The sequence below is a fragment of the Taeniopygia guttata genome, chromosome 4 (genome assembly GCF_048771995.1).
Source record: "Taeniopygia guttata chromosome 4, bTaeGut7.mat, whole genome shotgun sequence".
Taxonomy (NCBI): Eukaryota; Metazoa; Chordata; class Aves; order Passeriformes; family Estrildidae; genus Taeniopygia; species Taeniopygia guttata.
Window position 1 is genome coordinate 24,571,299 of NC_133028.1, and position 26,193 is coordinate 24,597,491.

At 35.9% G+C, this 26,193-nt stretch overlaps 1 long non-coding RNA gene across 1 annotated transcript; it reads left to right on the forward strand.

Annotated features, from left to right (window-relative positions):
* The first annotated feature begins 207 nt into the window (after window positions 1-207).
* LOC121469823 (uncharacterized) lies at window positions 208-23,696 on the forward strand. The gene is made up of 3 exons (XR_012055429.1): window positions 208-719; window positions 4,644-4,671; window positions 23,408-23,696. It is a non-coding gene; the product is annotated as an uncharacterized lncRNA (long non-coding RNA).
* Window positions 23,697-26,193: the final 2,497 nt, after the last annotated feature.

A 26,193-nucleotide genomic window follows, 5' to 3' on the forward strand; every position in this document is an offset into this window, starting at 1 on the left:
CATTGAGATTTAATTGAATATGTAATCACTTGCATCTCAGCAGGAACCAGAAAAAATCCAGAGATTTAACATTGAAGTCAAGGAGATATTGAACACTTGAGAGTATCAAAAAATCAGTCAAGTAGGAACTCCAGATGACTGTGAATTGAGACATTTCTGTGATCAGAAAGAAATATCACTCTTAAAGAAAAGAGGCATCAGATGATTCTTTAAGCTTTGCTTTTGATGGCTTTCTAAAGCACTGTTTTGTAATGGGGTTAGCTTGAAATGTATTTTTGAGAAAAAAAAGATAATTAACATAGATAAAAGCTTAGAGAAGCTTATGCTGCAACTGTTGAAACTGAGGAAACAAATATTTAGTCATTCTCTAAGTTGGCCTAACAGAATAGGAAGTACTACATGGAAAATTTAGTTGGTCTGCAAGATAATCAACAGTGTTTTAATTACTCAGCAGTTCCTTTAAGAAATTATGGCAATACAATCAAAAATTTGTATGTGTTAATTCCTTTGAATTTCTCTGTGTTAATTCCTTTTTCTGTTTTCAACTCCTTGTTTTCTTTTCATAGTTGTGATATATCTTGTCCACGTTTTTTTTTAGTATTCCCGAAGCATTTTCTACTTAATGTCTTGGCAAATCACCATGGTGCTGACCAGTTTGGCTGTTCTCTGAAATCTCAGCTCACACCAGATGGTGAGCCTCAACTGCTGCTGTGAAACAGGTAAAAAACCCCCAAACCTAAAAACCTATGACGCCTTAAAATATTGTTGACAGTTTTATCAAAGATGCTTTTTTGACAACGGGTATTCATTTATTTTTTTTATTATTATTAATGAATCTGTATATAATTTTGCGCTAATGGAAGTCAATTGTTGATGACCAACGTTGTTATCCTTTTGATCTTTATGGATTTTAATTCTTGTTCCAACTATAGCTTCTGCAGCATATTGTACAACACCTTCTTGTAACTTGGAGGGTTGCAAGAGAGGTTGTGGGCAGAACTGGGGTTTTATTTTCTAAATAAATTGACAGATTAAATTTACATGTTTTATAATACTTATTTACTATATGGTACATGCAGGACTGGAACCAGTGCAAGCACCAGTAGGCTGGAGAGAGCAGCAGATATAGATTCAAGAGGTTTGTAAGTGGGATGGGGATTTGGGTGAGTGATGTGTTTACCCTTGGTGCAAGAGCAGTTCTCGGACATGCTGTTTGAAGGCAGGCAGATTCATATTTTTTTCTGTCAGCACTAACGAGATTAGGTTGCTATATATTTTGTTCCTTGGCGATGCAGAAAAGAAATTCAAACCTTGATTGCTCTGATAGTCGTTGGATGTCTGAAGGAGCTGTGACTAATTATGGAGTGGGATACATGCTGCAATAGTAGGGTGTCCAGAGAGCTGCTGTTTGGTGTTTTCAACCCTCCTAGGATTACACCATGGACTCTGCCTCTGGACATTTGGTTTTATTCTCCTTACTGCATGTTCTTGCTTTTGCTACTCATGCTCTTTACCCTGGTCCTTTCAACAAATAAAACTCACCAAATGGGCTGACTGACCACCATGGATAACTTTGTTTCTTTTTTAAAATTTTTTTTAAGGTAGCATTAGGACTTTGAATCCTGTTACTTTTAAAAATGTAGAGCTGGAAAATCTCACTGTAAGCAGTCACCTAGGATGTATTTCATCGGCTTTTTAATGAAATTTCATAAGGTTCATTTATGAAAGCCCCTTATGAAATTTTGCATCGTGTTTGGCAGGACTGTATGAGAAAAATGTCAATATGTATTAACATTTCCAAAGCAGAAGTTTTGTTCAGAAACTGGAGACAATCAGTTACCTGTTTCAGTTTACAGACACTTTAAAAGAGGGAGTGATATCTCCTTAGCAAAACAGTGTTACAAAATCACTGAAGTTTGAAAATAGTATAAATCTAGTTTTCTGTTAGCACTCTCTACAAGTTTCTTTTCTGAAAATCTTCAAAAGTACCTGAAGGGCTGAGGATTACACTAATTAAACCAAAACATTACTAAAATTTGTGATTTTAGTAGAGTAAGTTCTTTTCGGCCAGAAGTGACACTATACAGTCTGAAAGCAAATAATGCTGATTTAGTTATAAAACCACACAAAAAAACCCCAACAACAAAAAAAACCCCAAAATATTTTGGTCCTCTTTCATGAAAACACTTTCAACGGGTAACAGTTGGATCAATCATTCCTGTGTAGATATGGATAAATGGGTGGGTTGTGTTATATTTCTTGCTGAATGCAAAATCTAAATAGTATTCTGCTCCTTAGAGGCACATCAAACCATTCTCAGTAAAACCATGGGAATGCCAAGCAGTGGATATTTGGATAGGTCCTTCATTAGCTTCCTAATGGTTTTCATTTCAATAACTGTAATCATAATTTAGTCAAATGATACTTAAAACAACCTGAGTAGCAAAGCAACATACCAAATAAAATCACCATTTGGTGGCAGACTATGTGACTCATGAATGCTGAGCTCTAAAGACAGTGTCAGACTGGGTAAAGCTCATAAAGTTCATTCTGCTGTGGCCAATGTGTGCATGCACAAGCCAGTGGCATATCCATCTAGCTGGGGATGCCTGTCACAAGAAGCTTTATGCATTGAGATCCCTGCACAGAGCCACCTGCTGTTTGCATGGCTGTACTTTATTCAGCAACATAACATGACATAACAAACATAACATAGTATAACATACCAACCTAGCCTTGAACAAACACTCCAGCTGTCACTGAAAACATTCTCTTCTGCTGTTTGTGAGTGTGACGACATCATCTTGCTCTGTTATAATCATGACTGCAGTTGTTGTGTAGGGCTTTTTGTAACAGCACTATGGGAAAAAAAAGATCAGCTGCTGCCATTTTATGTGAATATAATGAAACAAAGTGAACAGACCAAGTCTCGAATGAACTAACATGCTCCCACTGAATCTACTTCTGACGCACAAGGATCTGAAAGTGAATGTAGCCTTTAGGAACTCCATAAAATATTTATAGTATCTTGTTCTTTATTTATCAATGCCACCAGCAACAAAACACTGCTTCATTTTACAGGAGCTCCATTTATATAGCACTGCATAAGAGAAGCAAGCAAAAGTAAATGAAGAGAGAAATAACCCTGACTCTTAAAATGGGATTTGAATTATAAAGTGGACAAATGCAGCTCTGACAAACAATTCTAACCTTTGAGCTGAACCTGTACATTATATATGTATAAGTATGCATATGTCACTTATGCTCTTACTCATTATACACAAATCTGGGTATGGTACTCTTAGTTTGATTCTTCTCACTGCTTGTGTCAACTGAGTGACTTCTATTTGGATAAATCGTTTCCACATAAACCCTTTCTGTGGAAAAAAAGAATATTTAGAATTTCTGTCAGATCATAGTGGCCATCTGCAATTGCACATATCCAATCCCAATGACTGGCAATAAAGAGCTCATTTAAAAGCATGAGGAGAAAGAAAAATTCTCATTCGGAAAACACTCATTGGGAAGTTTGTGAATGCTAGCAATTTTATATATAACATTTGCATTTCAGTTTATTCATTTAACCAAAGAGCACATAAAATTAAGGAAAATGGGAAAAATTTTTGTATGTTGCTTTAATATTTAATTTAATTATTTAAAAAGCAAAATAAAAATGCAGCTGAAATTAACTGCAAACCACAGAATAACTGTTGTGGATGTCCTTTCATGTTCTTACTCAGCAGAGAAAGGATTCATTTTGATTGCCTTGTACCTTTGCAGTACTGACCGCATCAGTCACAGGCAGGCAGAGAACACATCACCATCTATCATGCATAATTTATAAGAAGGAGAACTGAGAAGAAATAATATTCTGAATAGCCCTAAACATAATCTTGACATTAATTCTTATGTCTGTACGTTATTCTTTCTAAGGTGGATATGAACTAACATTTTATATCAAACTGGACACTGTCAGATCATTCAAGAATGCAATATTCCTATGCTATTTATTTTGCTTCAGAAGGAATGACTTCCAAAAGAAAAGAACAGCAAAATCTCATTTTATTGTAATTTATGAATGTTTTGAATTGCCTACCATTATTTTAGGTTTTTGTATATGTCTGTTTTTTTCTGCCTAAGCAACATTTTTTTTGTTTTGTTTTGGTGGAAACATTTTGATCTGTTAGAGAGAAAAGTACATGAATGTTTAGGCAAACTTTCTGGGAACTCCTCCCATGATAAAGAATTGGAGGATTATGCTGCTGATTATTTATGCTGTATTTTGTAGAATGGCTTATTTTTAACAGAGCAAAAATCCTGACGTAGCTAAAACTTTACACAGTTCCCTTTGCACAGTTCCCTGAGCTGCTTTTATGCAGTTTCTTTTAAATACTGTTACATAAGATATCTCTCATCCTATTTTAATAGTTAAGACTTTTCAAACATGCTCTTTTGGCAACGCAAGGTACATTTAAAAAAAACAGATCTTGGGACGAGGTTTCTGCTGTGTGTGTTCAGGATATGTTAGTTCAGTGGCCACTTTTCCCACAAGACCCACTACCTTTTAGCAATGTTAGTCCTATAGAGGAAATCTTAGTTGTTTACATTCTGGAGCAAATAACAATGATTTTGTTCTTTTGCAGATTGTGTGTTCATCTGGCCTTTTCTCAGGTAAGAAAAAAGCTGTAAAACAGAAATGAAAGCATCTTTTGCTCCAGTTGTGAAGGAGAAAAAAAAAATCTCAAGAGAAAATGAAATTAAGGCAAGGGCTTACATTATGCTAGTTTTTTATAAAATGTGTGTGTCTGGAAATAGCTTGTGTTCTTCCCCTGCTACCATCATAAGGAGAGATGAGAAGAAGAGGTTCCTCATCTCTTTTGAGAACAGTAGTGATGCAGTTTAAACTTAGCAGCTCTTTAGGTAACACTGTCAATTCTGCTTTGACAATTAGTGATGAAGGAAAGTGTCCTGAAGCAAGAGATGTGAATTTTTCAGTAGGTGGCATTGTCTCCACTAAGTCAGTGTTGCTAGAGGGCATTTTGATGATGGTGTTTCAAAATGTAAGGCTGACATGCTGGTCCCTTGTAGCTGTTGAGATAAAAGCCAGTGATATTTTTACAAAGATAATAAAATTCCCTATTCAATAATAGGGAAATCTACTTGTGATTTTCTTCATCTTCGGTTAATGTAAAATGAGGTGAACACATGCTCATAAATGCCTTTACTCTTCACTCTTGTCAGTGATCTATGCACTGGTAGTGCAGGAGCTGCACTTAATGAACAATAAATTTATTTAATATTATTTATAATATTGAAATTATATCCTTAGGCTAATGGAGAACAATTTATATGAATCAGGCATTTTGTCAGGATTTAAGTAAACAAAGGTCTAGACTGCAAAGAAAGGACGTTGGGAAGAAAGAGTCTGCACAAAAGGCTGTTATTAGGCCCTTATGAGGTTTCATTCTCAAAACCTTTAAGCTGTTCTCCTACCAGAACTCCTACCCTCTGAACTTTTTATCTGAGCAGTTTGTCAGTTTGTGCTGGAATAATGGGCATTACCTTTACATTTACCCTCTCTTATGAAAATTATTTTGTATGTTCTCAGTTTATTAGGGGGAGAGTCACAACAAGATTGTCATTCTGCAGAAGCAGCCTCAGTTTTTAAAAATCCCATCTATTCCCGTGTACAAAGCAGCAACTGACTGTAGTGTAACCATGGAGACCTACAGCAGATTCAGCAGTTGATTTTAACTCTCATCTTTCAGACCAGAAAATGTTAGATACTTTGCATCACAGAGGTGACAAAGTCAGCCTCAAGGGAGGGCTGCTGGATGTGCAGCATGCTGGAGGCCCTCCGGAATTGCTGGATCCAGGTCTGTTCTCAGAAGGACTTTCACTGTGTCAACATCTATGCATTCCAGGCAAAAACTGGGACCAACCATAGATTTGAAGACTGAAAAATCTCTTATGCTATTGATTTTCAAAAATACCTACAACCCTGGCTGTGACCTAGAAATCCATATTTTATCTTCTCTTGCAAAAAACCTACTCCCTACTGGTCTTTCTAGTGAATAGATGTAAATTGTAGGAATACTATAGAATTATATCTTGTAGTTATATGACTATGAAACTTTCCTTATTAACAGAATATGTCAGGACTGAACTCATCATTTGGTGTAAACTACTGATTTCAGTGTTGTTGCATTACAGGTACATTTGATCTTATGTAAATATTTTTTTTACACTATGGCTGTATAGCTTTTCCATGTTCTTCCACGATATTCTCCTATCTTAGCAATTTTCGTTAGAGAAACTTTACTTAGAACAGGTCGTAAATGGATAGCTGCTCTAAGGAATAGCTCCAATATAATCTCTAAACTGTGTTAGTTATACTGTGGAAGAAATAGCTTCTGGATGTTCCTTGTGGGGTATGATCAGAGTTAGGGATCAGACAGTTTTAAACAGTGATTTACCATGAGAAGCTATGCAAAATCAAGGTTGTTTAAACAGCATAAAACCAGAGAAACAAGTCAGAATTGAAAATAAAATAATGCCTAGCTGATGTAAATAAAGTAAAAGTATTTTGATAAGGGAAATAGAGGGCATGGAAATTATAGGATCTTTTCTTTACCAAAACTGACCCTCAGTATATATCAATCTTATTTCTCTATTCAAACAGCAGAGCTTTCAGCATTTGGCTTATCTTATCAGTATCATAGCTGTGTTCCTCTGAATAAAAGAGATATATTGACACTTGTGACTAACATTTCTTCTGTATATAAGAAAGCTGTATTACTGAACAGGACAAATGATTCTTTAGAATGTCATTGCCTAATTGTGTACCAAATAACTGATGGTGGAAAGAAAAGGTTACTCTTGAAGATCGGGGTCTTATCTATGTAGGTTAACATTTAAGGTTTCAATCCCTCAACTCTTACAAGACTACTCAGAGGATGTACAATGTTTTTTTTGCCCTTCCTCTTTCATTTTTAGGTTATTCTTAAACAGTGCCAAATCAAATCTTGCTCTCCACTACTGTCTGTGAACATAAAATTCTATATTTTGTTTTAGGTGGGTAGAAAAAAGCATCTGCACCCACTATTCTGCTCTGATTCTGCTCATTGTAATACATTGTATGTGGAGGGAAGGGAGTGTTACGCTTTTTGGTTTAACAGTGGGAGTGATTCAGAGCATTAAATGCTTTCTTTGGTAATAGGCTGTGAACATTTGTGCATACAACTAATAAGTCAGAATCTGAACTGAATCTGTCATGGCCCTTACTGAAAAAACAGCTCTTCCCTGCTCATTGCCAGCCCACCTCCTTAGATGCACATCCAGAATTTTGATGTAAGAGCTGTCCTGTCTGAGGATGAGGCGCCCTCAGACATTATTACTGCCCTGGGATATATAAGGGCTAGGGATTTTGGCCTGGCCATGGATCCTGCACACATTAAATTCTTTTCTGAAAGGCCAGTTTCTCCCTAATAACCCTCTGGCATGGATTGCTGCACAGGGTTATTAAATCTCACATGCGTATTTTTCCTTCTTGAACTGCAGCAGATGTGTCAAGGAAAGAAAGGAGATTCCTTGGAAGATGGGAAAAATTTTACAAAAATTTGAGCTGAGGAATGAAAACAAAGAAGAAATAGAAGAAAATGTTTTGGAAGGCAAAAGTCATGGAAGATAATAAAATGGTCAAAAAGGAAATGAAAAAAACAAACATGCATTTTATGGCTGTTGCATTTCTATATTGAACATATCAGATCTAGACAACAAGTGTAGAAAGCAGCTTCCATGTTACATTTCTAATCTCACCCTTTTCCTTGCAATAGTGGGATTAAACAATGCCAAAATGTTTTTATGGTGCCATGGGATTCTGCAGCTACTGCAAGTTCTCTGATGGAATCTGTCAAATGTAAAAGCATATTCATTAAGGTCATGCACTTTTCTGCTTCCAGCTCTGTGCAGCTGTGGCATTTTTCCATCTGTGTTTCTTGTTAAAATCTGAATGACTCATCCTTGAATTTGCCTTTGAGGTAGACAGTTTTCCTATGGCAATGAAATCCAGCTGGTACACAAAAAAAATTTGTGTGTTGGTATCAAGGAAGGATCATTCTTCAAAAAGTTCAGCCCAGTCTAAAAGCTGGGATTTTAACATTCATTTTTCAGTCTTATTTTAATGCTTTGCAGGTTTTTCTGTATAATATTTTAAAGGAGCAGACCAAATATTAAGACCCCCATATATTACTAGTTAAACTTTCCGAGGGATTTTCAAATAGCATTAGGAAGAAGAATCTAAATCTTGCTGAGCCTCAATGTTTTTCTCTGAAAATACTGGTATTTTCTACAGTTTAGTTCACTAATTGCACTTCAAAAACTGCAATATACTCTTTGCTATTAGGAAACACTTCTATTTTAGCTGTTTTAAAGTTTAGTGCTTATTGTTTATGTAAGCCTCCCTAAATGTGGGTTATTAAACTCTCTTGCTTGCAGTTATTTTTAGGCTCACCAATTAACCAATCCCTTTGCAAAGGCATTAATTGAATTGATTCACAGGGGACCTGAGAGAATGTACATTGTGATACTGACTGTTATGTGAATTCTGGAAGACTTAATCAAAATGAGGACTATAATGTATGTTACACTACGTTTCAATAGTTTGAGAAATTCATTGTGTTCACAGCAGGAAAATCAAGTGTCTATATTAGAATACAGAGCATGCAGCTAATCATATTGACACTAGTAGCAAAATGAAACTGGAGAAGCTGGTCTCATCATTGATATTTTACAATTAAAAGAATTCTTTCCCCCTGTATTTGGCACTGGTGAGGCTGCATCTCTTCTCCTGCCTTCAGTTTTGGGCCTCTCATTACAAGAAAAATGTTGAGGTGCTGGAGTCAGTCCAGAGAAAAGCAATGGAACTGGTGAAGAGTCTGCAGCCCAGAGCTTTTGAGGAGCAGCTGAGAGAGATGGAGATGTTTAGCCTGGAAAAAAGTAGGTTCAGGGTGCAGGGGAGATTTTACCACTCTACAACTGCCTGAAAGAAGGCAGGAGCAAGATGGGTGTCAGTCTCTTCTAAGCAACAAGCTATAGGACAAGAGGTACTCTCAAGGAGTGCCAAGGGAGGTTTAGATTTGGTATTAGATAAAAGTCCCTTAGTGAAAGAGTGGTCAGACATTGGAACAGGCTGCCCAGAAAATGATAGAGTCACCACCTCTGGAAGTGTTAAAAAACCGTGTACTTGTGGCACTTGGGTGGTAGTTTAGGGGTTTAGTATTGAACATCGTGCTCCTTTAACAGCTGGACTCAATGATCTTAGAAATCATTTGCAACTCTAACAATTCTATGCAAATAAAAAATGTACAGAAATTTTTTGCATCTCTGCTAGTAAAGAATTGCAAGACAGTGAGCACCACACTTCTGTGCTCAGTATAGTTGTTTATCCAAATATGTCATGGAGGTGTTCAGACAGAATGAAAGCAAAATCACTGCTCAGAAAAGGTTAAGACAAAATGCCTTTACACAAGACAAGATAACATTTATCACAAATACAGTAAAAAATTATGCCCTCCAACAGCAACTACAGTAGAAGAAATCAATTACAGGATGGTCAACATGAATGCACGGGTCAGTGCACAAACCCATGTGAAACACAGACCAAAAATGCCATCAGAATATATAGATGTATTTGAGTATTGAGAGGAAACTCTGCAGATCAATATCTTGCATTTTAGCATAACAGAAAAATCAATGTTTCAGGAAACAAACTAACTATCAATTTCTAGGATTTTTCTTTTTTACAAGCTTAGTAAAAAAGTTGCACATATGTATTTGAAGTAGCTTTAATAAAAAAACCAAAAACAAACAAAAAACTTGAAAAAGGGAATGTAATACTAGAAGTAATGTTTAAAACACCTGTGACTATTTCTAATAATAAATCTTGTAACATTAGCTGTTCTGGACCTGAAGGGAGTTCCTGTAATTTTTGATATGAATTTTTGCAGCTGCCCCAGTCAGCCCCAATACTTCTGACCTGTAACAATTTCCAAGGAAATGCTGAAGAAAATGCAACAAACAGTAATTACATGTGCAAGATGAAACTATACTGTAATCATCTGTTCAGTGATCTCATCCAGTGCATTTAGATCATAGAATCATGGAAAGGTTTGGGTTGGAAGAGGCTTAAAGATCATCTAATTCCAAGCCCTCAGCCACAGGTAGAGATGCCATTCACTAGATAAGATTGCTCAGAGCCCCATGTAAACTGGCCTTCACGATTTCCAGGAATGTGGCATCCACAGGCTCCTCTGGGCAAAAGGCAATGATGGCACACATTGAGTTACCAGAATAACATAGGTCACTTTTGCGTGCTGTTTGTACAGAAAAAAACAGAATTTCACTCTGTTAACTAAGAGCTGTCCCTAAAAGCTTTTTGTTGAGTCTTCCAAATAACAAAAAATGGCTAACCTAAGCGAAATATGTAGTTTGATATGAAAAGTAGAAATTAAAATGGGACTCACCTTGAGACGTGAATACTTACAAAATGTGTGTGTACTAGAGCAATATTTTGAAGTGTACACCTGCAGCAGATGGTATACGCTGTTATTTTGTTACGAGTATGTTAAGTCCCACATGTCTGATTGTGAGCATTGACTGTGAATGTTAGAGCACATGTGTACCACTGCCAACAGCATAGACACAAACATGCTTCCCGTGGTATTGTCTTAGGGCAAAAAGGATGACTGACCTTAACCCTTCACCCTCTTTTAAAAGCGTCCTTGCTAGTCAGAATACTTGATATACTTTTCAAAACACCTCTTATTAATAGAATCACTGATGTACCTAGAATTTTTTCACAGATTTGGTAGATTTTATATAAACTACAAGGAGGAGAAATGCAAAACAACACAATTTTAATTCAAAATTAATTTTTCTTTTGATGTTGGCTTATCTTTAATATTGACTTACAATGTATATTGATGGTTCAAACCGTGAGTTGAAATGCACACTGCACACTCAGTAAGACATAAAACTGTCCTTGTACCCAGGCAAAGGGAATCTGGTATTCTGAATATACTGCAACTGCTTTGCAGGATACTTTCTTGCTTGCTTCTTAACAGCTTTCACAAAAATCTGCAGTGGGATAAATGCACATCTTTTGATGAATCAAGGCAAGTTTCTACTGAATGCAGAAATATCCTCAAGACAGCACCTGCTTTGAGCCTGTTAGTTAGCTCCTGATGTTGTGGCCCACATGTGGTTTTGTTGATGAGACAAGGGTAACAGGATAGCTTACCACCTTCTCTCTAAATCTGTGGAGTTTTCAGCAGCACAAAAATACAGTAATTTTTTTTATTATTTTGAATGGTTGGGTTTTTTTGTCTGTTTTTTTCTCCTCAGGTAAATTTTGAATGCATGAGGAGAATAGGTCAGCTAAAGAAGATGTAGTCAAGACTTTGTCCTGCAGGATGAAATGAAGCTGCTACAGCTCAGGAGGATATGCAGACAAAGCAGTTTTCTCACGCTTTGAGGTACATATATTACTGACAGTAACAGGATGAAAGCAATCCAGAAAACTGGAGTAAGGTTACTTTATGATATGGTAATGCAAGCATCCTGTTCAAAGATGATACAAATAGCATAATTTTAATCAGTTCAAGATATCATTCACATAAATTTTGTTTTTTGACAAATAACCTATGTTTGAAAATATTTTAATATGATGAGTCTAAAAATATTCTTAGTATCACTAAATAGTAGTGAATAATAGTAGTAATAAATATAAGTTAGGATTTATTTGATGATGTTTTATTGCTGGAAGATTTCAGTTTAGTGTATCATACTTAGAGCAATGGATAACCTTTATGTCTTTATAGGAAATGGATTTGAATTGTTCACATTGATCATGATTAAAACCAGAATGTAGTAAACCCTTTAAACTACCACCAAGTTCCTGCTGCCTTTATGAAGCGGTGGCTGAAAGGAAGTAGGAAAATATTATACAAGTACATATATTTGCAAAATTCTGTGACACCTGTAAAAATAATGTTTACATATTAATTACATTCTGTAATATTAATGAGCTAGATAATACATTGTTCTACAAAATATTGCATACATATAGAAATTATTTAGCTTATTCTCACAACATGAATACAATAAAACATTATTACTCTCCTTATTGTAAACTAATGGCTACAAAAGGCAGTGCAACAAATTTTGATAAATAATAGATCCCTTTAAAATAAAATATTAATTAGACCTGATCTTTTCTCACATTTTACCATGACTATATGTCCTATACTTTAAAATCATTAGAGGATATTTAGAGACCATGAGATTTAAAATGAGATTGAATTGTAAAGCTGAGATTCTAATTTAAATTTATGTATAGCCAAGGTTAACCTCTATCCTAGTAAACACTAAGTTCTGAAATGATTCCTGAATGGAACTGGCGAGACTCATCAAACTTTTAAATCTAAAATATAATATCTTTTAAAATGTGTTTAACACAGTTTTGTGTTCAGAGAGATTTTTGGTGGGAGGGAAATGAAAAGCCCATTTCCGTAATGCTTGTATTAGAAGATCCATGTAAAAACATGTAAGAAAATTTCTTTCCCAGAACCTATAATTTTTGATACACTAAAATACTTGTTTCATTCTGATGATAATTTTGTTACCTTAATGCATTTTTAATTTGCATGTATTTTAGAAAGAAAAGAACTGAGAGAGAGGGAGAGGGAGAGAGAGAGTAAATCGTTAGTCTGAAGTAGAACTGTGGGGTGAAACACTGTGGCCAGCTCAGGAAAATTTCACTTTTCTGAATTTTTTTCAGATGTGAACTTAATGGAGTTAATGTGTTCAACAGTTATAAAAGGATACCAGCCCAGGGGCTTTCCTTAGTTGTTTTCATATTATAGTACGAGAAATATTTTTTTTGTCAATTCACATGGATAATAATGATAACCTTGATCCAATAGATAATGGTTGGAACAAAGACACATGGAACTTAGCCCAGGTCTTTCTGAAGAAGAAATATTTTGAAACAGAAAGGATATACAGATTAAAACGTATGAGGTCTGTATGTTAGCAGTATGCCAAGCAGATTAGGATCATTTTGTATCTTTTACTCAGGTTGTAAGTACCTAAAATCCTTCCCCCATGTAAATCTCAATTATTTAAATGAGTAATTGCATTCTTCCTTCACGTTTCTGTCTCACAGACAAACACTGAAGACTGCACATGCCATACAGTATTGCAAGTAATATTTAATTTTTAAATAACGACTCTAACTTTCCTCTTTAGCAGCAGAAAATTGCCAGATCAGTCTAAACTCTACTTACTTTAAACTTTTTATCTTAGAAGAGTTCTGATTTTGAAATAAATTCTACTAAGTACGTGTCTTCCTTGTGGAGTCTGTATATATCTTTTAAACATTTGTCTCAGAATTGAGCAATAGAGAAAGGTACTTTGACAACTTTGTAAAACAAATGGTAGTGCTTGTCACTTCACTGAGTAGGAGGAAAAAAAGTGGAATTATTCACCACTGGAGTTAGGAGTGCCTGGATTACCACCTGAATATGTTTTGCTCTCTCTGCCTTTAAACTATTTAACCGTTGCATATAACTTTTCAACACAAGTATGTTAAAATGAAGGTTAGAAAATTAATATTCTTTTAGTTATTTTTATATGAGAAAACAGTATCATAAATTGCAAGAAATAACTTGGCATCCAACAGCCATCAGATATTTAATGGTGTCTTGGATCTTCAGAATGCTATCCTGGGCCTTATCCATCATGGTACACTGAAAATGAAAATGAAGAAATCTATATATTGTTATTATCTTTTTTGTACATGATCCTCCACTCAGGTAATAAATACAATTATATAACTATAGCTGTCAAAACAGAAGTACTCAAACTCCCTTAAAAGATGCTGTAGTGAATGTATATAAGACTTGCACCATTAGTGAATGTACATAAGACTTGCACCTCTGATAGAGCTGTTGTCTAAGATGCTTTTTCTGATCCATGTAAAAATAATAGAGTTTTTTTCTGAATCTACTCAATCTAAAGTATTTATTTTAACTGGGGAGGGGAGGGAATGCATTAATTCATGACTTTCAAAGTCTATTTATTAAGTATTAGCAATTATTTTTTAAATGCACAAAGCCAGCCATAGTAGTTTTAATTTCTTGATGTTTTCCTGACATGATTGACATTTCTTCTGAGATGTTCATGTAGTTGTCTAAATTCTTGTCAAAACATATTGTTGTCATGGATATTGTTTTACTTCTCACAACTTCATATCTAGCTAGCTAGACTGTTTTCCATTACAGAAATTTTTACATGTTGATGATGGCATTGCCAACTATGACTTCAAGAATAAATATGGCATTCACTAATATTTTTCAAAATTCCAAAATTACATTCTACAGCCATATTGCATAAATCTAGAAATCTCTAAATAATACTGATTAAAATAATGTGATCATTCATTTAGGATATAACTATAATGAGGCAAACACTACATCACAATCTGTTATCAAAGAAATGCTATTTGCAAGCAGAGGAATCAAGGTACTCAGTGTTTCTTAAAAGTTTGTCTATGACATTAGCTAGGATAAGAAATGTTTTGAAATTCACTGGACTGTGTTGCATGCATTTGTCTGCTCCTGTATGTATATGAGACCCTCAAAAATAATTGAAACCTTGTCTAAAGATCAATGTCCCAGATATTTGCCAAGGAATCAAGAAAGACCATCCCCATGGAATTGTGCAAATACCCCAGCGGAGGTCAGGGCCTGCCTTCTTTGTCACACTATTAAATTGAGAGACTTCAGGGACCACCTTGGTCTGAACATAATTAGTGATTTCTTCATGAGATCCAGTCAGACAAGTTGCACCGGGGAGGTTTAGATAGATGTAAAAAGAATGACCCAGTGGAAAATGACCTGGATGTGCTGTTTGGCAGTTAGCTGAACATGACCCAGTGTGTGCCCAGGTGGGCAAGAAGGCCAATGGCATCCTGGCTTGTATCAAAAATTATGTGGACAGCAGGATCAGGGAGATGATTGTTCCCTTGTGCTCAGCACTGGTGAGGCTACATCTCAAGTCATGTGTTCAATTTTGGGCTATTCAGTTCAAGAAAAACATTGAGGTACTAGATTTTGTCCAGAGAAGGCAGCAAAGCTGAAGAGTCTAGAAAGTAAATTATATGAGGAGGGGCTGAAAGAGCTGGTGTTGGTTAACCTGGAGAAGAGGAGGCTCAGGGGAGACATTATTACTCTCTACAATTGCCTGAAAGAAGCTTGTAGCCAAGTGGGGATTGGCCTCTTCTCTCAGGCAACAAGTGACAGGACAAGAGGATATGACCTCGAGTTGCACCAGGGGCAGGTTTGGGTTGGACAGTAGGAAGAATTTCTTCCTGGAAGGAGTGGTTGAGCACTGGAATGGGCTGCCCAGGTGATGGAGTCACCATCCCTAGAGGTGTTCAAGAAATGACCAGGTGTGGCATTTAGTGCTGTGATCCAGTTGAGAAAGTGGTGTTCAGTTGAAGGTTGGACTCAACGGTTTTGGAGGTTTTTTTTCCAAACTAAATGGTTCTAGGATTGTATAAGGATCTTTCTTATCTTGTGGTCTCATGAAAATAAACTTCTCACACAATTATATGTTTAATTTCTGTTTGTGACATAAAATTTTAAAACCCCCAAAACTTCACTTATCCTAGAAATGCATTATCTTAGTAATTATAACATTGGCCTGAAATCAAATTCCCATTCTGCTGAATTCAAGTCAGGAATGGCAATCTATATCCTCTAGGAATGCCCATCATTAAACAATTGAGTGTTCTAATTTGAGTACCTTTTTTCTCTCTTGTTGGAATTCTTCCACTATATATAAATAATTAACTAAGCATTGAAGGAGTGATGTGAACTTGCAGCTCTTATATCCTGGCTGAACCTCTAATTGCTGGCCTGGCTGCAGCCAACTCATGCCTATTTGCATTAGGTATTCTCTATTTGGAGAAATATGTGCTTACAAAACACTTTTAACCTGAAGCAGGGCAGTGAATAAGTCTTCATTAAGAATCTAATCACTTGGGGTACCTAGAGCTTCCTACAGATCAAAACCCTTTTCAAGATGCAGCCCGAGGTCTTCCTAGCTGGTAAAGCAGTTGAATCGGAGTTGCTTAAGGAACAATAACACTGCCAAACCTGAATAGCAACAAAGCATTGTTGGCTGAGGAGGTAGTGCCAGGTAATGTTACGGATCTAATTCAGATAATTCTATAAAAGGAGAATCTGCACTGATATTAGGCAGATATTTTTGGCAAGGGAAGCTGCTGGGTAGAAAACAGATTAATATTCCAAATTCAATGTATATAGTTGACTGCTTGAAAGGAACCTTGCAAATTAAAATAGGACTAAGAACCTTGAATTCCTGTCTTGTTAACTAGAGTCATTACAGCAAATGAATACATTCAAGAATTGGCTCAAAGTAGTAATGTATATGCCTAGATTGTATATTCAAACTTTCAAGGGATTTTTCCTCATTTGTTTCAAACACCCGGATAAGCTTTTATCTTAAAAATCTCTGCCTTTCCTCCTTTACTGTTACAGCATTGTCAGACATGAGACTGAAAACCACTGAGTAAATGAAAATATAATGATTTTATTTGCTCGATTTAGCTGTCATTGATTTGTTGGTGCTGTCTTCAACATACAGGTTTTAGAAATGTCTTATTTCCCTTTTACTTTTTGACATTTCCAAGGTAATTTGAGATTCTTGTTTGGCACCCTTTTTCATAGTCAACAGAAGCAAGTCAAATTATTTTGAAGGCCTACATTTTAAAGAAATGCCGGTAAAGAAAGAAACCAATACAACTTTAAAAATCTTGTCAGTCACCTAAAAATAATGCTGTAGAAATGAATAAATGCTACAGAAAACTTCATGTTACTGTTGTATGGATATCTCAATCAAAGTATTTTATAATAAAGTAGTTTGAATTTTGTATTTTCTTGTGATATTTCATAGGTCCATTAATCTCAGAGTGACTCTACTGAGGAAGAGAAGAAACACTAGAGACACTGAAAGTCCCTCAAATTAGTCCTTTTTCATCTACCTGGTTTAGCTTGTACCTGCCTTCTCTTCACTCTTCTATCTAGTTTAATCTGCTTTGTGTATGTGATGGAAGTCTGTCAAAACAGGATTTTAACAACCAGGAACACCAAAATATCTTTCTTTTATACAGCTATATCTTGAAATATAATTACAGAAATATTTGAGAAACCTAGTGTCCTTAAAATCTGAAATATATAGATCATGAGGAGGCCAGGAAAGAAGATATCTTCAGTAGGAAGGAGTAGCAAGCATTAAAGAGAAAATAAAAGCTACAACTTACCAGGGAAAAATGTTAAAAATATAAGTTAAGAGCAGCTTTTAACAGAAATCATACAGATCTTAACACTACCATGTCAAGAAATACTTAGCATACAAAAACCTCTTCAGCCTCTTTATGCTACAATTTTTAAAGGCCATCAGCTGAGAAAAACTGTCACGGGACCTGAGGTTCACTACAGAATTTGACTTAGCATTACTCCTAAGTGCAGCTCCTGAACAGTTGTCTAGGAAGCAGCAGAATCCATATTTCAAATTGTGTTTATATAACAAAGAAGATTGTATTACGTCCTGCAAAGGTCATCCGAGGCTGATTCTCATCTCAGACCAGTGGAAGTCAAAATTTTTCTTATCTGGAATTTATGGCCACACTGCTGTGAGGGGAAATCATGTCTCTTGTTTACATAATGAATTAGAATAGTGTGTTGTTGGTTTGGGTTTTTTCTCCTTTATGCTTAAATATGATAGTTTTTCTTCATTTGCATTAGCTATGGTGAAGTATATTCAAGTTGAAGTATGTGGGCCTCTTGTACAAGTCAGCATGTACTTATTATTGTGAATATCTCACCAAGCACGTAATGTGTGTTTACTTGAAGTGCATAGTGATTTTTCCACTGCTCTATTTTGTTGGACTATCATCAAGTTACTTTATTTTTTTTGGTGAATTCCTAGCTCTATGTCAGGCCAATATTGAACTGTTTCCTTTTTCCAAAAGTTTTAAAGAAAAAGAAATTTTAAATATCTGTAACTATAGAACTTAAAATGATTAAACAAATAACATGAATTTACTGTTGATGCATATTTTCTGTCAGTGGGGATCATTATTTTTTAATGGCTTAGTCCTGCAGTTATTAAAACATTAATTGTTTTCCCAATACCCACTATAAGAACTGCTTTTGCTAAATAAATCTGTTGTGGTTCAGCCTGAAATGACAGCTTGGTACTGAAACTCTGTTCTATCTCTCTTAACTGCCCCTTTTTTATTTCAGTTTATACCATTGCTACTGCTTCTTGATTTTATTCTTCTTTTGTCTACCGCATCTCAAAAACAGCCCACAAAAATCATGGGAAATGAGAGCTGGAAGAGACCTTGAGAGACCTCTTATGTATCTTCCTTTTTCTCTTTTGATCATGTGGACTCTATAGAAAGAACACAGATATGGAGAACTTAAATTAATGTTTATTTCACTTGGATATTGAGTAATGAAAAAAGTTCTGCATTCTTCCTTTTCACTCTGTGAATTTCACTGTGAATACATGCTGTAAGAGAAAATTACTTTTTCTTATAAGGAAGAAAAACACGCTGCCAAATAAAACCAACTGTGCAGTGCTCATCCTGAGGCAGATAAAAAATACCTCAAGCTGAACAAATTTTTAATAATCAATTAACACTTGTTAAGAAATATTACATACTCCAAGATGGATTTGCCAAAGTGGTTTTCATTACTTATCAATTATCGGTAGACATGAAAATTCCCTCTGGAATCTATTAGTACCTGATTTCAAGCCCATCCAGAGCTTATTCTCATCTATTGCTCATCACTCATTCTTCCCTATGGAAGCTTATGCCATTTTCTGAAATTTATTATTTTTTAAGTACAAAGGAGAATGGTTCCTTTAAAAGCGTCACAGCATCACATGATATAGTTTCAAATATAAACTATATTTTTATAATGAAGAATTGAGATACAATAATACATTCAGGCAAAAGGTCATGTGATGCTGATAGACTGAATGCACAGAGGAATGTTTGAGTCTCTTCCTTTCCATCCTCCTCATCCATCTACACTCATCTGATATCTCCTAGATATCTGGTCTGATATCTAAGGTCAGGACTAAACTTCTGGATGAGGAGACATGAGGTAAGACAAGGGCTGAAACTCCTTATTCTTCCTAACATGAGGGACAGGGAGTGGAAAGAAATACAAAAGAAGGCTGGGAGGGGACGGGGGGGGGGGGGGAGTGACAAAATAAGCATTAATGCCATGATACAGATGCATTCATCACTGTCAATAATTTTGGTAGCAGCTGTCATTAGTCACTTTATAGTCATTTATTGAAATGTGTGGTCCTATTGTGGCATGGATATATTATGTCTCACTTTTTCAAATTGATACACAGGGAGCAAGTAAAGTAGAAAATCTCTTTTAAAACTCACATATCCTGGATTCTAAGATTAAAATTCAGGTTTGACAACAATACAATGGAAATTAGGAAAGATTTGTACTTTGGAAGTCCTGTAGGCCTGGTGTGCAATTGTAAAGCCAAAACCTACCCTAGCTCAATGAATGGGGCTATGATTTACAAAATAGATTATTCTTTAGTGGATTCTTGGTAAACATTTAATTTAGTAAAATGTTTCATAATAACCATAGTCTAAAGAATTTTTTTTCCATCGACTAAGCCCTGAAATCCTGTTTTCTTTTGGGTAGTATTCCCACTGTTTTCATTGGAACAACTCATCAAATTATGATGCATCCGGTGCAAATGTGACAGAACAGAACTATATGAACACCAAGAAAAAAAATTTCTACATGCTTAGTGCAAAAGAGTGGAAAATTATATCAAACTTTTAATGAGCCTTGACCTAGCCACAAGATAATCAAGTACTGGAGGTGGTCATGACTTCCATCAGTTATGGCTCTCTTGCTGTGAAGGAATATTCTCAAATAAGTAAATTACAATTATGTTTTATGGGTATATAAGTGCAGTAAAATTTCATTCAAAGCTAGTATCTTTCTCATTAACACTGTTATTCTGACTAATATCAGATGTGACTGCTGTTATTTGACCCTTTCTGGTCAATAACTTAAAAAAATTTTGAGATTTACATCTGACTATAACCGCAGTATTTCCTCATCTTTTATGCTATTGCTGTGATCAATTTACCAAGGATTTTCAAATATGACATAACCTTAATTTGCTACAGTAGGTTTGCATTTCTTTAATTTATTTAAATATAGTAGTATGTGTTTAAATAAAATATTAGAGTGTTAATTTATACTCGAGGAAGCATGCATTTGTGTTCATTGGACACTAATGTGTAATAGTGCTGATCTAAACCTGAAAAATGTTTCCTTTTGGGATATTTACTGTGGGCTTTTTCATGTTAAAGAACCATTACTAAGTGTAATCACATAAGAAAAACAAGGTACTAAAGTCTGCTAAAAAGCTGTACGAGTAACAGCTGTATTGTTTGCAATGAGATTAGAAAGTCTTCAGGATCAATAACCCTAAAAGAAGGGTGTTTGATTTGGAAATGGCCACTGGTGGGCTGCCACTGCTGAAGAGCTCTACATAAGATATAGGCTAGAGAAGTAAAGTCTGGAGTCTAGATTAGAGGGCAGAAGGAAGGCTGCAGAAAGATGATGGCTTTAGGCCAGGAGGCATAGGATCAAACAATACAGCAGGCCTAAGGTGGACATTTGTCTGGAGAGAAAGCCATCAAAAAACCCGAGGTATCTGAGGAAAATTTAAGAGTGGGGCTCTGGTGGGAAAGCCAGACTGTTCCTAGGAGGTACTGGCTCTCACAACACTCTGTGCCTCCAATTGCAAGGGCTTTTATAGAGACAAGATGTGCTTGTACTGCATTTTAGATACCCATACGGAGTTCCTGTTAGCATTTTCTGCCACAGTAACTTCATATAGTTACCTAATGCCTCTCAACCTGCAGTGAAGTATACTACTGAATAATATATGTGTTTTTTTGTAAGATTTTAGGTTAGGGTGATATAGCATAAGCCATTATATTATTGCATAATTGTGATATGTCTCATATAGAAACTGTTCTGCACAAGTATTGATAGTGGTGAGAAGATTATTTCAGGATCTCTATGAGAAAGGTTTGGCAACATCTTAATAAAAGAGAATAAAAGGAAGAATACTGATAGAAAGAAAGTCTTTCATCCTTTAAGATGCTAGGAACCTTGTTTTCATGAAGCACCAAACAGGTCCTAGATAGATTTCCCCATGGCATTCTGCACATAAGCCCCAGCCTTAGAGGGGCTCCTCCCACCTCCTATGTTGGGGTGCTTTTTTCTTGTGTGAAAATCCAACCCATGTATTGTCTCCTGATAGACTGGATGCTCTCTCTGAGAGAATGCCAGTAGTGCTGGGGGCTGGCATGGGACATGCCAGCAGGTTCCCTTACAGTGCCTGTTCATGCTAATCTATGGCCTCCTTAAACCCTGAGTACAAGGGTGGTTTGCCCAAGATTACTAACTCTTCAAACACAGTGCCTTCCACAGATTTCCCAGTGGAATAATCAATTGCACAAGGCCAAGCACCAGGATTCAATCCTTTGCAATGGATTTTTTAATGTATTTAAGCATTTTAAATTTTTCCTGTGATGTTGCTTTCTGCAAAACTCAGCAGACAAGTTCTCCCAAAAAACGGAATTTCAGGTCATATGTGTTGTATGGGTTTGTTGGTATTAAACTGACTTTTACTGACTTAGTGTAATCCAAGCTGCTTCACAAAAACTTGCTGTGAAATATTTAGTACTTCTGTAATGATGGCATTGCATTTGGTAGAAAATTAGGTACCATGCAAATTAAGAAGTGAAGCTTTCTATCCTCAGCTGATGATGCAACATAAAAGCAAAGTACTTCCTGCTCCATTTATATTTAAAGACATCACTAAGATGTGTCATAGTGTTCATATATTTCAGCAAGAGTCAGTTTCACATAAATGCCTTGAATGCAACATCTTAAGCCTAGAAATGCTAGGCATACTTGAAAATGAGGAAGGCTGAGAATCTTATCTTGGTAAATCAAAGTTTAAAGGAAAAAATACCAGTATAAAATATTTTGCTTCCAAACATCCTGTTTCCCAAGTGCCTGATTACTTTGGTGAGTAACTGAATAGCCTTCTCTACTGCTGGTTGTTGACCTTTGAGTATGTCCTCACATTTCTAGGACCACATATATTTTAAAAGTAACTGTCCCTGCATCTTGAATGTGTGCAACTGGGGGTAGGCAAAGCTCACGAGGCCCAGGTTTATCAATGCCTCTGTTTTTTAATAGTGGTTATGCACAAAATCTTTCAATTAGTGATAATTCCTGTGTTTGTTTATGTAAAGGTTAATTGATCTCTGCAAATGAGTCTTCTTGAGTAACCTTTGGAGTACTTAACCTCCAGTCAGTACAGGACACATGCAGCTGTCATGTTCTGAACTTGCACTACATGGCTCATCCACATTGGCTTCACATTTGTCTCCCTTGGTTTCCCAAAGGAAAATAAAAGCCGAGCGCCTCTGAGAAGAAGGTTGGGTATGACACTGTCCTTGTTCCTACATTCTGTTCTTGTGCGTGCCTCGTGGCATGAGCAATACTAAAAATGTTCATGCGCAGACAACAGTGGGAATGTCTAAAAAGTGCCATGTGGTCATTGAAATGGCTAAACATCACTTTAATTAAACTGCATTTGCACTTCTTTGTGTGGCAAGAATGGTGCAGCTTTCTTCATGAGAACAATATTTGTGGTTTCGTACTGATCAAGTCCTCTTGGTCTTCAAAGACCATCTCTTTATCTTTGAAATTTTATGTCCGACATCAGAGGAATCAATCAGACTGGGATCTAATGGCTTCTTGTCTTCGGCTTCTTATTCCACTGTTATAGTAGTGTATTCAGGTAGTTTGAATGCTGCTTCTTTTGAGAGTGTGGGACCAGAAAAAGCACTTGCTCAGGAAAGATTTGCTACTTCCTTGTTTAAAAAGTAACCTGTCTGGACACAATTACGTGCTGTGTGGTCTAGGATGCCTGTACTTAAGCAGGGAGTTTGGACCAGATGACCCACTGTGGTCCCTTCCAACCTGACCTGAGGTTGTGTGAAAGGGTTTCCTTAGCATGTTTCACTTACTGTTCTCATAATTGAAATCTAATTTGTAACCTTTTCCTGAACATCTCAACAGAATGTCAGAAAAGCAGCTAATATTATTGATAGTGTAGATAGCTTGGAATTTACACAAGCAGAAAGAAAAAGATCTTCATCTTGCCTTTGCAGGAAGGCAGAAAAATTAAAAGCATACTCCTATTCATCCTTGGTTCTGTTGGAATCCTGATGACAGAAAACCTCTGGAAAGGTAAGAAAAATCTTTAGTATAGCATAATAGGATAAAAAGATTCCTCAAGACCCTAATACATGGTGAAATAAGGAAGGGTGCTGGCATCCTGTATATGGTAGTTCCTCATTATATTCCACTTCTCTTTTTGTTCCTTTTTCCAAGAGTATATTAAGAGATAAATTAAAATGGTTGAGATTTGATGTGACTAAGACCTTAGCAGCATGTGATTTTCTTTCTTATTATTTCAGCCAACATTTTGCCTTTTGATAGACTTAAGGAGTTATGTGGTGGTCATGTGGTCAATCCACCATATATGTCCTGGGGAGATGTTGGGACCTGTAGTGGTGAAATATCATAGGTTTTGCAAGTGAGAAGGTATTGATGCCTAGAATAAGTTACAGAAATGGATTAAGTTTACAAATATTGGATGGGAAAGTCAGGTATATGAGGGCATCCTCGTCTCTTTCGTCTCAGATGGGCAGGAGAGGAAGAAAGGGGGAAGAGACAGTGGCATTATTATTTATCAACAAAATTATGGTTTTCATAATGAAACTATTTTTTCATATAACAGCTTGACTTTAACAAGATAAATAAATCAAATATCATGGAAAAGATTTTCAGAGGCATAGGATCTCAAAAGATCTGAGATCAGTTCTCTGTTTCATGAAGTACTTTATTTGACTAGAAAACATCAGGGGAAGACTGTAAGAGGAATAGCAATACACCATCTTTTATGTAATTTGGAAAATAATGTCAGAAACATAAACAGTAATAGAGAGGGAAACTGAGATATCTGCAAGGATTTGACAAAACCTATAATTGGCTTTGGATTTTTTTGGATTTTTTGTTTTCCTCTCCTAATCCTACTCTTCATCAATGACTTTTTCTTAGGATAAGAAGGAAAGGAGATGTGGGAAGGAGACAAAATATAAGGAGTACAAGACTGAGTAATTAATTTTTAAGTTACAGTTTGACCTTCTTGGTAGCCAGTATTTTTTATTACAAACCAGGCAATTATTGCTAAAGCTTAGCTGGGCTTTGTGTCTGTTTAGTCTCAGATCTTTTGAGAAACATATTTAACACATAAGAACATATAGTCTTTGGTTGCTTTTCTGGATGTTGCCCAGTGAATGTATTTTTCAGTAGAACAGTTCTGACCACTGCTGCTTCACAAAGTGTTCTGTTATTTCTATAGAGATTTTTCTTTTCAGGGACTGAAGGAAAACCTCATATATCCAGAAGACAGCAAAATAGATGGTATTTGATTCAGTTGAAATAAATACATTTTTTTGTCCTATACACAGTTTGGACCAGAAAGCCTATTCTTTTACTGCATTGTTTAGTCCAACATTTTGTTTGACCTTTCTTTATTTTTATTCTTTCTCCTACTGATTGTTTTATTTTTAGCTTCAGAAATTCCTCAAAGGACTCTCTTCTCTATTAGCTATAACGTAATGCTATTGGTGAGACTGAAAAGATTATTTCTTATACAACATGATATATTGTTGGCTTTGAAATACATTTCTCACCACCACTTTTCAATGAACCCTTCATAAATCCAGCTGAGGGCAGGCAAGATCCATGTAGCTCTGAGAGAAGGGGTGAATATAATTTACTAAAGATTCATGAGCTGTTTTCTCACACTCTCCCAGCTATTATACACAAATATAGTATACCTGATAGAATTACACTGAACGTGAAATAACGTTTCTGTAGCAAATGAGTTTAAGAAAGATCACCACTAATCTCAAAATGAATAGAATCTCTTTCTCTTAATTTACCATAAAATAGAAATTATTTTTAGCATAAGAGTTTAAAATTAACTGTAATGAGAATTTAATTTCTTCAAAGACAACATTGCACAATTTATATGAGTTTACATACATTGTAAAACATTCTCTGCATACTAAAAATATAGAGTGAATGCAAAGCAGATAAGATTTGAATAAAAGCTGGAACAACAGATATTGTTCCACTGATTTTAGTCATTTAAATCTGCAAGTTTTTGCATCTGTGTATCCAAGAGTTCCTTTCTTTTTTTCCCCTTCTCTATTGAATGCCTTGGCTTTTAAGCCACATCAGAACAGCTATATAGGGACAGCAGCAGATGTATGCACTTTCATTAAGCATCCAGCTCTTGTTGCTCTCCTCATCCCTTCAAGGCAAACCATGCCCATGTCCATACTCTTGTGAGTGGTAACCAAGTGCTTGAGAAAGGAGCATGTCTGTGTCCTGCCTCATTTGGACCTGACACTCTTTGCATTAAGAAATGTATATAGCAGACCATCCAGCCAGGAAAGCTGCAGCATCCCTGGCACTCAAGCAGGCTGGAGTATCTCTGTATTAGAGAGACAGGAGACAATTTGCCAAAGTGTGATATTCCCATGTTTTGCCATTAAGCCTGCTGTGTTGCTCTAGTACTGAGGACAAAGAAATTTCCCACACTTGTTTGCTTGAAAATCCATGGTAAAATATATTTAAAATGGAGAAGAAAACATTTTTTTGTTTTAGTATATTTGTTAGCTATACTAGTCAAAATCATTAAAAACATTTCCATATGTAATTTAGAATTTCTGCATCATATCTATTGTTAAAATAAATATTCTGAAAATCAAGAATGTAAATGCAGTTTATGCCTAGGGCAAGTCTTCTTTGCCTTGTCTGTCCCCTGCCTCCCCAGGAAAGCTCAAACATATGATATTTTCTAAAGCTGAGAAAAAAATTA